At 42.4% G+C, this 13,291-nt stretch overlaps 1 protein-coding gene across 1 annotated transcript in view; it reads right to left on the bottom strand.

Annotated features, from left to right (window-relative positions):
• The window catches only part of fasn (fatty acid synthase), a 100,937-nt gene extending 94,228 nt beyond the window's left edge, over positions 1 to 6,709 (bottom strand). Inside the window, exon 1 of the mRNA XM_078225528.1 lies at positions 6,517 to 6,709. The gene's annotated coding sequence lies outside the window, so the exon portion shown is untranslated. The remainder of the gene's footprint in view (positions 1 to 6,516) is intronic.
• Between the last annotated feature and the right edge of the window lie 6,582 nt (positions 6,710 to 13,291).

Genomic DNA, 13,291 nt, shown 5'->3' with positions numbered 1-13,291 from the left:
TATTCAGGGCAGCTACTCTTTAACCTTCTGAATGATGAAGTCACTTTTCTTTCAGTTCTGTTGAGATCAACATTTGAAGACATTTCTAGATTTCTCTTGGTTCAGTACAATGAAGATCTAAACATGACCCAATTCCTTTATTTTAAACATTTAGACCAGTTTCCCCAAAGTGTTAAGAGCTTGTAAATTTGATCAGTTAGCACCAATTCCCCAATGGCAATGGCGTGTTGCCAATGGTGAGTGGTCTGTACTTCTGTCTTGTACTAAGTAACCTGTAATCACTTGCTTTACATTGTAGTGCCAGTCTCTCTGTGGGAACTCTGACTCCCTTACTATAGTCCTATAACTGAGGCACTAGGCAACACAGCACTGCATCAAGCTTAGTAGAGAACATTTTGGTATTTCTTACACTTACATCATCATCTTACACCTCAAACAGTCACCACCCACCACGGCACATTGCCACAGAGGTCAGCACTGCTGCTTCACAGTGCCAGGGACCCGGGTTCAATTCCTGGCTTGGGTTACTGTCTGTGTGGAGTTTGCACATTCTCGCTGTGTCTGCTTGGGTTTCCTCTGGGTGCTCCGGTTTCCTCCCACAGTCCAAAGGTGTGCAGGTTAGGTTGACTGGCCATGCTAAATTGCCCCTTAGTGTAGGGGAACTACCAGGGTAAACATGTGGGGTTGCGAGAATAGGAACTGGGTGGGATTATTGTCGGTACAGGCTTGATGGGCCGAATGGCCTCCTTCTGCACTGTAGGGATTCTATGATTCTACATGGTGTATTTCCTCCTAATTCAGTATTAGTGTGTCGGCACAGCCCTGCTGGGAAAATTATGTTCCTTAAAAATAACATTTAAAAAGGAAATTCTCCTTTTAATTTGCGTCTCCCCCACCATTATCTCACTTTTTTTTAAAAATCCACTTTTTCATTTTCTTCTTGAAAACTATTTATTAAAGGCAATTCTGTTCTCCAGAACATACAAGACGTGTCTGGGAGGTAAACTGTTTGCTTACTCGGTTTAGGAAGATAATTCAGAGACACCAATAAAGAACAGAAAACAAGATTTTAAAAGAAAGATGAACTCAAACATCACCTATAACTGTTCCATTTCTTTTTTTAATCAGTTTTGGCAGATGGCTTTTTTTTCCAAATAGATTAACTATTCTTGATCATTTCTTACTGCTGAGAAAATTAGCCTAATTTAATCTTTCACCCTGGTGCTTGAATGCAAAAAGCATTCCAGAGCAGCAGCCATATGGAGCATTCCCAATAATTCCAACTCAGGCCTACATCGACCTTCTTTGCTGGTGCAAGCCATGCTGTGAGGACCAGGCCTAGGATGTGCCCTCCTGCCAAGTCTGCTCAGTTTAACAAAGCCCCAAGTTAACACTCATCAGATAAATTCAAAGCTAAATATTGGCAAGGATTGTGTGCCAGTAACTGGTATAACTAACCTACAGATATGCTCAATTGGAGGCTTACTGCATTGTTATTGCTTATCAGCTAATCATCTTTTGTAGGAATTCTTCAACTTTAAACTCCATAATAATGTTAACAGGATGTTTCCCTACATTTAAAATTATATATAAAAACAGAATAGTAAAATGGGGTGGCATAGTGGCAAGCACTGCTACCTCACAACGCCAGGGACCCGGGTTCAATTCCCGGCCTCAAGCCACTGTCTGTGCAGAGTTCTCCCCGTGTCTGGGTTTCCTCCGGTTTCCTCCCACAGTCCCAAAGATGTGCGGGTTAGGTTGATTGGCCACGGTAAATTGCCCCATAGCTGTCAGGGGGAATAACAGGGTAAATACATGGGGTTAAGGGAATAGGGCCCGGGTGGGATTGTGTTTGGTGCAACCTTGATGGACCGAATGGCCTCCTTCTGCAATGTGAGGATTCTATGATTTAATATGAGGTCGCGCAGAAGGAGACCAGTTGGGCTATGATGTCTATGTCAATTCTTTGAAAGCGACTGACTTGCAAATCATTCTCTTTCCAAGTATTTGTACAGCTCCCTTTTGATATTCAGAAAACCTCACTATCCTTAACCAATAGCGTGTGGCTAAATAATCAGAAACCATAAAAAAAGAAACAATGCTTGATAAAGAAAATAATTTGAAGCCTGGCCTCTTGTTTTCAAACACTTTCATGTAGACAGTGCTTACTAGTGCTAACTGCATCATCAACAAATTGTTCAATGTTCCTAGCCAAAAGCTGAGCCACCCTGCTGTGTTCTAAAGTCACAGCATTGTACAGAATTGATCTGAATTGTGCTTTGATTCGAGACTAACTGAAACCATTCAGTAAAATTTTCCCGGCTCCTAGTAACGGTCTGTTGTCTGTGTAGAGAGAGAGATCGCCAATGTTCTCACAAACTCTATCTTAGCTGGCTGAGCCTCTCCATTGTACAGTAACAGCAAGCCTCAACCCTCCTGGGCTTTTAGGAGCTCACAGCTATTTCACTGTGGATGCAACACAATGAACATTCAGCCTCACATTTCCACGAGCTGCCAAAACGCAGCTCCAGATCCTTGCTGAAAATGTTATTTATTTACAATTTATACTGGCTCCTTTGCAGGAAAAAACATACTTGATTTCAAAAATTACCATTCTGGGAGAAACTCAAGTTTAGCGATATGAGTACAAGGGCACTGCTTATAAAGTTAATCCACATTCTTTCGCTGTGAAAGACTGCGAATATTCTGAAGGTAAACTGAAGGAAGTGTTATCAGAAGTTTGCTTAGGGTACCTATTAATTCCTATTTACAGTCTGGAAGTTAATGGAAAAGAGTGACTCAGTACCTGAAAAAAAAAAGTCTTATCTTCTCTGTTGCTGCACCAATATTGAATTTATTTTTGTTCCTACGGTGTCTCATATATGCCATTAAATTACTTCCAACCTTTATGTGCGTGCTGATAAAGTCAGTGCATTAAACAATTCTCAATTCCACTGGAAGTCAATTCTATTACCAAGTAGTACATGCATATAAGCCTTGGCTACATCCGTTTATTCTTAGGTTCTAGTTCTGGATGAATTCCTTCTGTTCTCCATCAGGCTAACCGTAGCACATGTTGCCTCCTCAAGTACAATAACCCCAATTGCCCTGCCTTCTCTTCCAAAGATGTCTATCTGAATACAGCTGTTGGGGTCCAACTTATCACCCTTCTACCCATTTCACTCCACACCAACTGCAGCCCTCCTGAACTCTGCCAGACGGTCGGAAATCACCAAGGGTCCTCTCCTCGTTTCTCTCCAGAAGTGTCTGTTAATCTTTCAACAAGGCCGATATTCCAACTGCAACCTCGCTGTACGGGTCACATTGACATCTTGGTTTTGACCGCGTACAGCTCCAGAGGCTCCTTCAATCCCTGTATACATTTCTGGAAAGAGTCAACTACACTTTCAAATGCACCATGCCACCTTTCAGCCTCTGTTCTGCAGCTGCTGATTTGCTCAGACACCTTCACTTCATCCTCCAACACCCTTGTCCTCGACAAAACCTTTACTCGCGACCATCCCAACTGTTCACCAAGGTGTGACCACCACCTTTACTCCCTCAAGCATTATAAACTTCAATGGGCCTGTCACACCTGGCTTAGCTACTCATCAAGTCTGACTTGGCCACACCAAGACTACTAGGCCTTGCTATCCTCTACCAAAATAGTTCGATATTTTATGACCATCCTAGGAGGGAAAAGATAATCCTGACTCCTTTTCTGTATTCCCAACCAACATCCTTAAACCTCTCTCTCCCTGACCACACCATCCTCACATTAAGTAGAGAGCTTACAGATTATCACCAAGACAAAGTTCCATCAATTCAGGCGTCTCTTGTTGCTTTCCCCTTTTTAAGCCAAACTACCTTCTCCCATTCTCACCCTACCCCAGCTTTAAACCCTCTTCTCTCGAGCTTTCCAAACCTCATCTCTTCCACTGTCCCTCGCGAAGCTGAACTAATCCACAAAAGATGCACACTGCTTCCCTCAACTCCAAGTCCACCCAACTTCAATTGCAGGCCTCCAACTGACTTAATGAATGGTTCATTTGCCATCTTTACAACTGCTGCCCTGTCAACTAATAATAATGCTATCCTTGATTCTCTGTCCTCATGAATTACTGTCCCATCTTGAACCTCTTTCTTTTCCAAAGTCTTGAACACATTGCTCTTGTCGTGCCTTTCTCTGCTGAATTTCCTTTCACAGTCCAGTTTCCTTCCCTTCCACAGCATTGAAACAGCCCTGATTGTCACACAGACCCTAGTCCATCATCCCCTCTCATCCCTGGATCATCCTCCTCGACCTGTGTGCATGGATAAACCAAACCAGCCTCTCCCAACATCTATCACGCTGCTCCACTATACTGCTATAGCTAAGGTTAGAATCTTACCTCTGCAAACCCAGTCAAAGCACCTGCAGCAATTCCATTCCATCCCAGCACCATCATCTCAGAGGTTCCCCAAGTATTCACAGAATCTTTACAGTGCAGAAGAGGCCATTTGACCCATTGAGTCTGCACCGACTCTCTGATAGAGGATCTTACCTCGGGTCTTCTCCCCCAACCTCTCCCTGTAACCCCTCACATTAACTATGTCTAATGCATCTAACCTACACATCTTGGGACATTAAAAAGGGACAATTTATCATAGCCAATCCACTTAACCTGTGCAAGTCCAGACTGCGGGAGGAAACTGGAGCACCAGGAGGAAATCCATACCGACACAGGGATAACCTGCAAACTCCACACAGACAGATATCCGAGGCTGGAAATGAACTGGGGGTCCCTGGAGCTGTGAGGCAACAGTGCTAACCATTGTTTAGTGACCCCCAACATCCTTTGCCTTGGTCTCTATCTTTCGTTCCACCACCAACCATGAGAGGCCTTGAAAATGTATTTATATTGAATGCACTATGTCTATGCAAACTGGGTTGTGTGTGTTACCAATATTTACAAATACAGAAGATGAACATTCCTGAAATTAACATTTGCTGAGAAAAACTTAACAAGAAAACATACACTTAAACAAGCCAGCTTCTTTGACTTTTACATGTGTGAACGATAGTTTCCAATGTTTTAGAGAAAAAAAAAACAGTATTTTCATAAAAGTAGATTACAATTACTACAACAAAAAAAAATCAAGATTTTCATAGTTAAATAAAAATATAAGTCAATTACTACAACTTTTATCCCAGACATACATTAAGGAATGCTCTGCACATTAAATGGTACTGGGGTTTGGTAATCAGGATTACATCTGGTGCAATGAAGTATTTGTGTACAACACACGCAATATGAAGTAAAAAATGTACACTGCAGATCAGCGTGTAACATCAGGAATGAAATGAATGAGTCGAGTGGAACTTGGCCCTATGTGGATCTATTGGATGGGAAGCAACAACTTCCATTTTTAAACCAATTATGGGCCATCTGCTCAAAGGGTGAGCAGTATCCTAGAGCGGGATTTAGAGCCGGGTTAAAACCTGGCACCGGGGGGTGGAAAACACGATGAAAGAGCAGCCAAAATGCGTGCTGAGATTACTGTGAAAGCTGGAATTCCGCCAGGCTGCAGTCTTGGGCAAGTGTGTGTGCATCCGAGGGCGAATTGAGAAATACGTGGATGAGATATTTTTAAAAACAAATTGGCTCTGCTGCATTCTTTGTGCAGGTGTCATGTAGCCCCACAACCCCCGGGCTTGCATTGCTGCGTATTTCCTGCGCTTCCCACGCAGCCTGCCTGGCAATTTTCAATGGAAATTCACTTTGTAATTGTAAGCACCCCTCCTATTTGCGGTGAAAAATGTATCCCTGGCCAGGCCGGGAGCTCTCACACACACACAATGGATTCACATCCCCTCCTCCTCTCTTTGCTGGGACATGGGGGGGGGGGGGTCCGCAGACACACAGCGCAGCGAGATCGCCACCGCCTCCCGGAGAAATTACAACATGTCCACCAGACCAGCGCAACATCCGCAACGTGGGGACAGATCCACCCTCCCTCCTCCTCCACTCTGCTATTGCAAATAAAACCCCCACCACAACAAATCTCACCCCCTAACCCAGCCCACCCCCCGGCAAAGCTAAATCCTGCATTATAAATCCACTTCCCCCCCCCCCAAAAAAAAAATTCAGAATCAAAGGCGAATGCATCTTGTATTTTTGGTATAAACATGGGTGGCAATGCAAGCGTAAGGATGGGTGCCTGTAAAATGGCAGCAGCAGCGTTTATAATCTCATCTCCACTGCAACAGCGGTTCAGAGTAATCAGATAAGACAGCAGCTCGGCCCCACTAACATCACCAGTCGATAAATAAATAGAACAGCAAATCTTCTGTACAGATCTGGGAGAGCTACACTCTCATCAAGGTTGACTCTAACCAACCCAACCCTTTGAAAGAAGCGGCTCACTCCCCTCCAGATCTTTTATTTCATTAAGTTTCCTTTTCATTTGTTGAAAGAATGACTAGGATCTTGCTCATTCAATACATCTTATCTATACATATATAAAAAGTCATACCTGTCTTTCAAATCCAGTGGATTTCTTTGTCTCGCTTTTCCTTTTGTCTGGAGGTGTAATCAATGCAACTAGAACATGAAATGTTCCTCTTTAATATAAATTATATTTTATTCCCCCTCCAGTGCTGCCTGGGACTGCCGCCTTTCAGAAGCTGCGCTGAGCCTCTCCCAGTGCTGCTTTACATTATTTAAATGGCTGATTCGCCGGCTCGACACGCCACATGGTCTGACAGATTGGGTTTTCAGCCCAGTCCAATGAGAGGAGAGGCAGGGCTGGACCACGGGCTCATGAGATGATCCACCTCCCCTCCCCTTCCCTTCCAGCGCCTGAGAAAAACTAGTCTCTCTCCCTGAAAGGTTACTGCAGTTCATATGCACTAACATCTCTGTGCCCGCAGACAGTTGTTCACACTCTCTGCAACTTCAAACACACCAGGCTCTCTCTCGTCCCCAAAAGTATTTATTAACGTCACAAGTAGGTTTACATTAACACTGCCATTAAGTTACTGTGAAAATCCCCTGGCTCAGGAAGCAAAGGTACCCTTCTCCAAAGGATGATTCATTCTAAACTGAAACAACCTGTCCTCCACTCGTTCTCAAAAAATAAATGACTTCCAGACAATTTTTAATGAGGGGTATTGGGCTTGTGAGATGCATGCCTGTGATCTGGGTCCAGATACATTGAGCTGTGTTGAGAACTGCTTAGGGTAGCTGAAACAATGTCAACCCGCCCAGCACATTTTAGGCACTCCTTGCTGGGTACTGCCCACCTGTGCTGGATCCTGGTCTCTGGCCGGCGGGCGGTTCACAATGAGGGGAAGTCACTTAGCAACAGAGAAGGGTGAGTCAACCAGCTTCACGATTCTGCATGCTCCTGCAAGCTGGAAATAACACTGGGAGTAGTTCAGCTGGCTGACTGCTCTTCTGCCCTTGGAAGGCAGTGGAGCAGAGGAATGTGAGCCCGGCTTCTTAATGACAACCTGGTAGGTTGGTGCCCAGTGTTACACCAGTCTTTTTATACCAGATTAACTGAATTTAAATTCCTCAGATGCTGTAGTGGGATTTGAACTCCTATCTCCCAAACAATAATCTAGGCCTCTGGATTACTAGTCCAGTATAACATACTCTACCATGCTCCCGCTCACCATATTTGAATATGATGTGGGAGTGTAATTAAATTTAATTATTTGACTGTCAACTCCCTTTAATTATCTCTCCCAAAATTAATCTTTTTTTGGATTGAGCGTGGAGACTAATTCAATAAAGACCAGGTGAATTTAGTTGTGAAGATGGTCATTGTAATATAAAATATAATAACCTAGTTGCAAAGATGATTTGATTTATTGTCACATGTATTTTTTTTAAAGTTTATTTATTGGTGTCACAAGTAGGCTCACATTAACACTGCTGCAATGAAGTTACTGTGAAAATCCCCTAGTCGCCACCCTCCAGCACCTGTTCAGGTACACCGAGGGAGAATTTAGCACAGCCAATGCACCAAACCAGCACGTCTTTCAAACTGTGGGAGGAAACCAGAGCACCCGGAGGAAACCCACGCAACACAGGGAGAATGTGCAGACTCCACACAGACAGTGATCCAAGCTGGGAATTGAACCCAGGTCCCTGGCGCTGTAAGGCAGCAGTGCTAACCACTGTGCCACCATGCCACCCCTTTTGGGGTGCAGTGAAAAGTATTGTTTCTTGTGCACTATACAGGCAAAGTATACCATTCATAGAGTACATAGGGGAGAAGGAAAGGAGAGGGTGCAGAATGTGTTACAGTCATAGCAAGGGTGCAGAGAAAGATCAGTTTAATATATGGTAGGTCCATTCAAGAATCTGATGGCAGCAAGGAAGAAGCTGTCATTGAGTCAGATGGTGTTCTCAGACTTTTGTATCTTTTTCCTAATGGAAGAAGGTGGAAGAAAGTATGTCTAGGGCTAAATGTGGTTTATTTTGGGTTCACACACATTTCCAGATCCTTTTAATTAACTGCAATCAGTACTTCAAAAATAAAATACCGCAGATGCTGAACATTTGAAAGAAAATACTATGGATACATGGCAGGTCCAGCAACCTTGTGGAGGCCATTTCGGATCTGTGACCCTTTCAATCAGAATCAATAAGTGAGACATTAACTCGGTTTCTCGCTCCACAGTTGATGCCAGATCTGCTGAGTGTTCCCCTTATTTTCGGCCTTTGTTTGAATTTAATGCTTGTTGAATCTGCGAGATTCCCATTATTGGATTCATGTTTTAATCGCTCCAATTACATATTGGCCCTTATCACAAAACCAACACAGCTCTTATCAAAATCATAAATGACATCCTCAGTGACTGACAAAGATAAAGAATCCCTTGTCGTCCTTCTCTGGCCTTCTTCGGCAGCCTTATGCATGGTGGATCACATCATCGATTCACATCTCTACCCCATTGTCTAGCTGGGTGGGACTATGCCCACCTGGTTCCATTCTTATCTAGCTAATCATAGGCAGTGAATTACCTGAAATAGCTTAATTTCCCAATCCTGCATTGTCATGCATTACCCAAGGATCAATTCTTGAATGCTACGTATTTCTCATCTACATGTTGACTCAGCAACATCATCCACAAGCAGGTCAGTTTCTAAATATATGCTTATGAAATCCAACTCCACCTCTCAAATCCTCCACTTTCTCTAATTGCTCAGATTACCAGCCGCACTCGCCCCAAAACCGGAAAATCCCGCCAAGGTCAATGGACCTTTGCATGGTCCACCCCACACCCGCTAAGATTCCTGTGGCTGGCGGGACAGGAAAATTCCGGTCTACTTGTCTAACGTCAAGTACTGAGTGAGAAGAAGTTTCCTGCAATTAAATATTGGGTAGGCTGATTCCATTGTCTTTGGACCCCACCATAAATTCCATTTCCTAAGCACTGATTCCATCCTTCTCTCTGGCAACTGTCTGAATCTGAACCAGAATATTCACAACAAGGAAGAGAGAAAGAAGCCATTAGCAGATATCATTAGGAACTGGAGTGTTCCCTGAGTTGCAGTCACTAAGCAGAAATTGTGAATGGAGCCTGTGCTCGGAATAAAAAGTCTATATTCATGAGGAATTAAAATTGTCAGATCTGCCAGGTAAAGCTAGTGCAAAAGATTGGCAGTGGAATTTTCACACAAAGAGAGATCTCTGGAAGTCTAAGTGCCAGATTGGGAAACTGAGGAGAGTCAAAGTGAGTCCTTGAGAGTTGTGGCACACCTTGAGCTTGGTCTCAGGAGAAGTGAAAGAACCCTCGAGATCCTGGGTTATTGAGGGGAACTCTGGGGTGGAATTAAAAACAGAACAGGAATAGTCTGTTAAGATTCTCAGCTGAAGAATAAGGGTTTGTGAAATATAGTGTTAAATTAGAAGTATTCGCTTTGTATTTGACCATGAGATGAGCTTGTGACCATTTATCTGCTCCAAATTGAGACCACTTCTCACCCTGCCTCAGTTCATCTACTGTTGCAACCCCATTTCAAGCCTTGGCTATTCAAATGAGCTCTTGGCTGGCCCAAAATGTTCTACCCTCCACAAACTTGATTTCATCCAAAACTCTAATGTCCTGTCCTAAATCACACCAAGTCCCGTTCAGTTATCAGACCCATGCTTACTGACTTATATTGATTCTGGTTAGGCCTCAGTTTTTAAAATATCATCCTTGTTTTCAAACCCCTCCATGGGCTCACTGTTCCCTATCTTTGTAATTCCCTCCAGCCCCACAACTCTCCAAGATATCTGCATTCCTCGAGTTCTTCATTCTTGAGTATTCCTGACTTTAATCATTCCATCATTAGTGACCGTGCCTTCAGATGCCCCTGCCCTTAGCTCTGGAATTCCCTCCCTAAACATCTTCATGTCTCTACCTCACGTTCCTCCTTTAAGCCATTCCTTATGACCAAGTCACATAGGCAATACTGCAGAGCAATGTCTTTTGTGGCCTGGTGTCATGTTTTGTTTTATAATGTCCCAGTGAAACACTTTGGAAACTTTTATTATGCAAAAGATTTTTTATAAATACAAATTGTTGTTGAAGCAAAAGCTCAGGTTGCTCCTGTTTTCCAACTTGAATGTTCTTGTCAGCTTGGATTGGGAATGTCTCACTTGTTGAGACTCTGAATTGGACTTGATTTGATTGAATTGGATGAAAAGAAAATACACATACAGCAATGAAAAATGAGCTAAAACCAACAATAACAACTTCAATACTTACGTCCATGCTATGAATACTATTTTTTCTTGCATTTGAATACTTTTAACTGCCTAAAATGTTATAACATACAGAATAAGTGCAAGAATCAGGGCATGGATGCAAGGACAGATATTAGTTTGTGGTGCAGTTTTCATGATCTTCTGTTGTGAAAATGTTTAATTTCATAATAGCTACGTTGTAGGAATACAACATGTAGCTTTTTAAGGGAGGAGGAGGGTTGCAAAACTAGCAAACACCCCTAAAGTAACTGATGTTCAAAGGATGGCCTGCGTTTATTTAACAAGGTCAGAGTTGAAATTGGGAAAACACTGAACAATAGCTTGATCCTTGGTAGAGGCACGATGTCTATGGTTGTCTTCATAAGGGGTTTAAATTATTCATGTGGGTCCCAGGTCAAAGAAAGGTTTGAAAACAAAGGGTAAACAAGGAGGTCTTAAAAGTTGTGTATACTTTTTACATCAAAGGACAAGTTTTGGAATTCAAGTTACTTGGTTGAAATCCCTATCTGGAACATCCCAGGTGTACCACATTGCTGTGGAAATTGGTTGCAAGGAGGTTTTTTTTTGTTTTAGGCTTGTCTATGTGCTTTCTCGCAGGAACAGTGAGGCAGCTTGGTAAAACTATTAGAAGAAATTGGTTTGGCAATTGAATTCTGAGAGAGAGAGGGAGCTCTGGAAGTCTAAGTGGCTGACTAGCAAACTGAATTCCTGAGAGCTGTGGCACATCTTGGTTAAAAAGTCCCAGGAGAAGTGAATGGACCCTCAAGATCCTGGAAATTATAGGGGAACTCGTGGGTGGAACTAAATGTGAAGTGGTCTGTTCAGATTTTCAGGTGAGTAAAAAAGGGTTTGTAAAATATATGTGTTAATTTCATAGTACTTGCTTTGTTCAATTCTTGTACAGTGAATCTTCGTGTTTAAAATGTGAAACTTTGTGGCATAATTCTTTCAGTTAACAACTGGGAGTTCAAATTTATTTTTAAAGGTAATGATTTCCCTCAAGGTTAGAAGACTTCCAATTGAATTGATGCAATGTTGAAAGGAAATAAATTGCTCCTATATTGTTTTTATTTACTTGTTTGGACTGATAACCAATAGGAAGCAATGCTAATGTATCCATAATTTAACGCCATGAATACCTTTATTTTTGAACAATGAAGAGCAAATAAAAGTTAAATACTTCACTTTCTGACCAATTATCTTCAATAAATTGGATTTATGATTAAATCTCAAAGTGAGAAGTGTTAGTAGGATCCAAGTTGTTTGGTGAAGCCAATGCCAAGACTTAACGCTGGTCTTTACTGAGAGAGTTTATTGACTTAGTTCAGTCTCACAACTCTCCCAACAGACCCAGAGCCCCAGCTGTCCCCTATTTGTATGTGCTCCAAGTACTTAATTAAACAATGCTCTTCAGCTGTGTATCCTAACAATTTAATTAAAGTATCATTAACCTTGCTATTTTAGCTGGTAGACTGATATAATTCTTTGTCCTTGGAACAGGCTGGATATTATCTTTTAGTAAGTTAGATTTATTTTCTGCTCCAACATACATGGAGGTCTGTCAATAAGTTTAACATTCTCTGAATAAAGATACTGGGAGAGAAATTTGGATAGGTACATTTTCTGTTTGCCCAGTACTGAATGCACAATCTTTCCTCTTGATGATACCTGAGTAAATCCAGAGAGAGTAGACGTAGGGGACTTAGTGATTCCCAAGTGTCAGAGGCTACTGGAGTTTATCAGCCAAAATGACATTGTCAACCAGTGAAGTATACTGATAATCTTCCTGCTGTATGTTCTATCCATCAAAACATTGGCGTGTACAGTTAACTAGAGAGACGAGAAGAATCCCAGCCATCACTTAATGATCTACTCCCTCCAGTTTCCATTAGTGAGCCAAGCTGGCTAGTCAATCAATAGTGTCTGTCTGTCTAACACACTTGTGTAAAAAAAACACTAGCGCCATAAGAACTGCAGGAAGCGCTTTCCTTCTCGAGGAACCTAGACTGTGGTCTTAATTATTAACATTGCTCAGATTCATTCAGAGAGCAAATAAAATTAATATCCTCTTGGATCATGGATTGGGCCTAGTGATTAACCTCACATCCTGATGCCTAGTGACACATGGAGTTATAACAACAAGCTCCTGTAATTCAAATGCAGCAAATGAAAAGGTCAGTCACAGAAAATGGCACCTTCATTCTGTGGTTTACTTTATCTTAGCCAAACAAGGCTTCTCCTTTTTCCTCAAGTATTGAATTATCATAGAATGATTGCAGCACCACGGAAGGCCATTCAGCCCATCTGAAGGGTAACCAGGGATGAGCTATAAATGTTGGCCTCGCCAGTGATACCCACATCCTGTAAATGAATAAAAACGTTTATGCTGGCATTCTGCAGAAGCAATTCAGCGAGTCTCCCCTCCCTGCCCTTTCCTTGTAGCCCTACAAAATCTTTTCTTTTTAGTCTTCATCCAGTTCCCTTTTGAGAGTCAGAACTGGATCAGCCTCCACCGTACATTCAGTCAGTGCATTTCAGAGTC

Source organism: Mustelus asterias, chromosome 12 (genome assembly GCF_964213995.1).
Source record: "Mustelus asterias chromosome 12, sMusAst1.hap1.1, whole genome shotgun sequence".
Classification (NCBI taxonomy): Eukaryota; Metazoa; Chordata; class Chondrichthyes; order Carcharhiniformes; family Triakidae; genus Mustelus; species Mustelus asterias.
The sequence above is the reverse complement of the archived record's forward strand: the minus strand, read 5'-3'. Positions and strand labels throughout refer to the sequence as shown.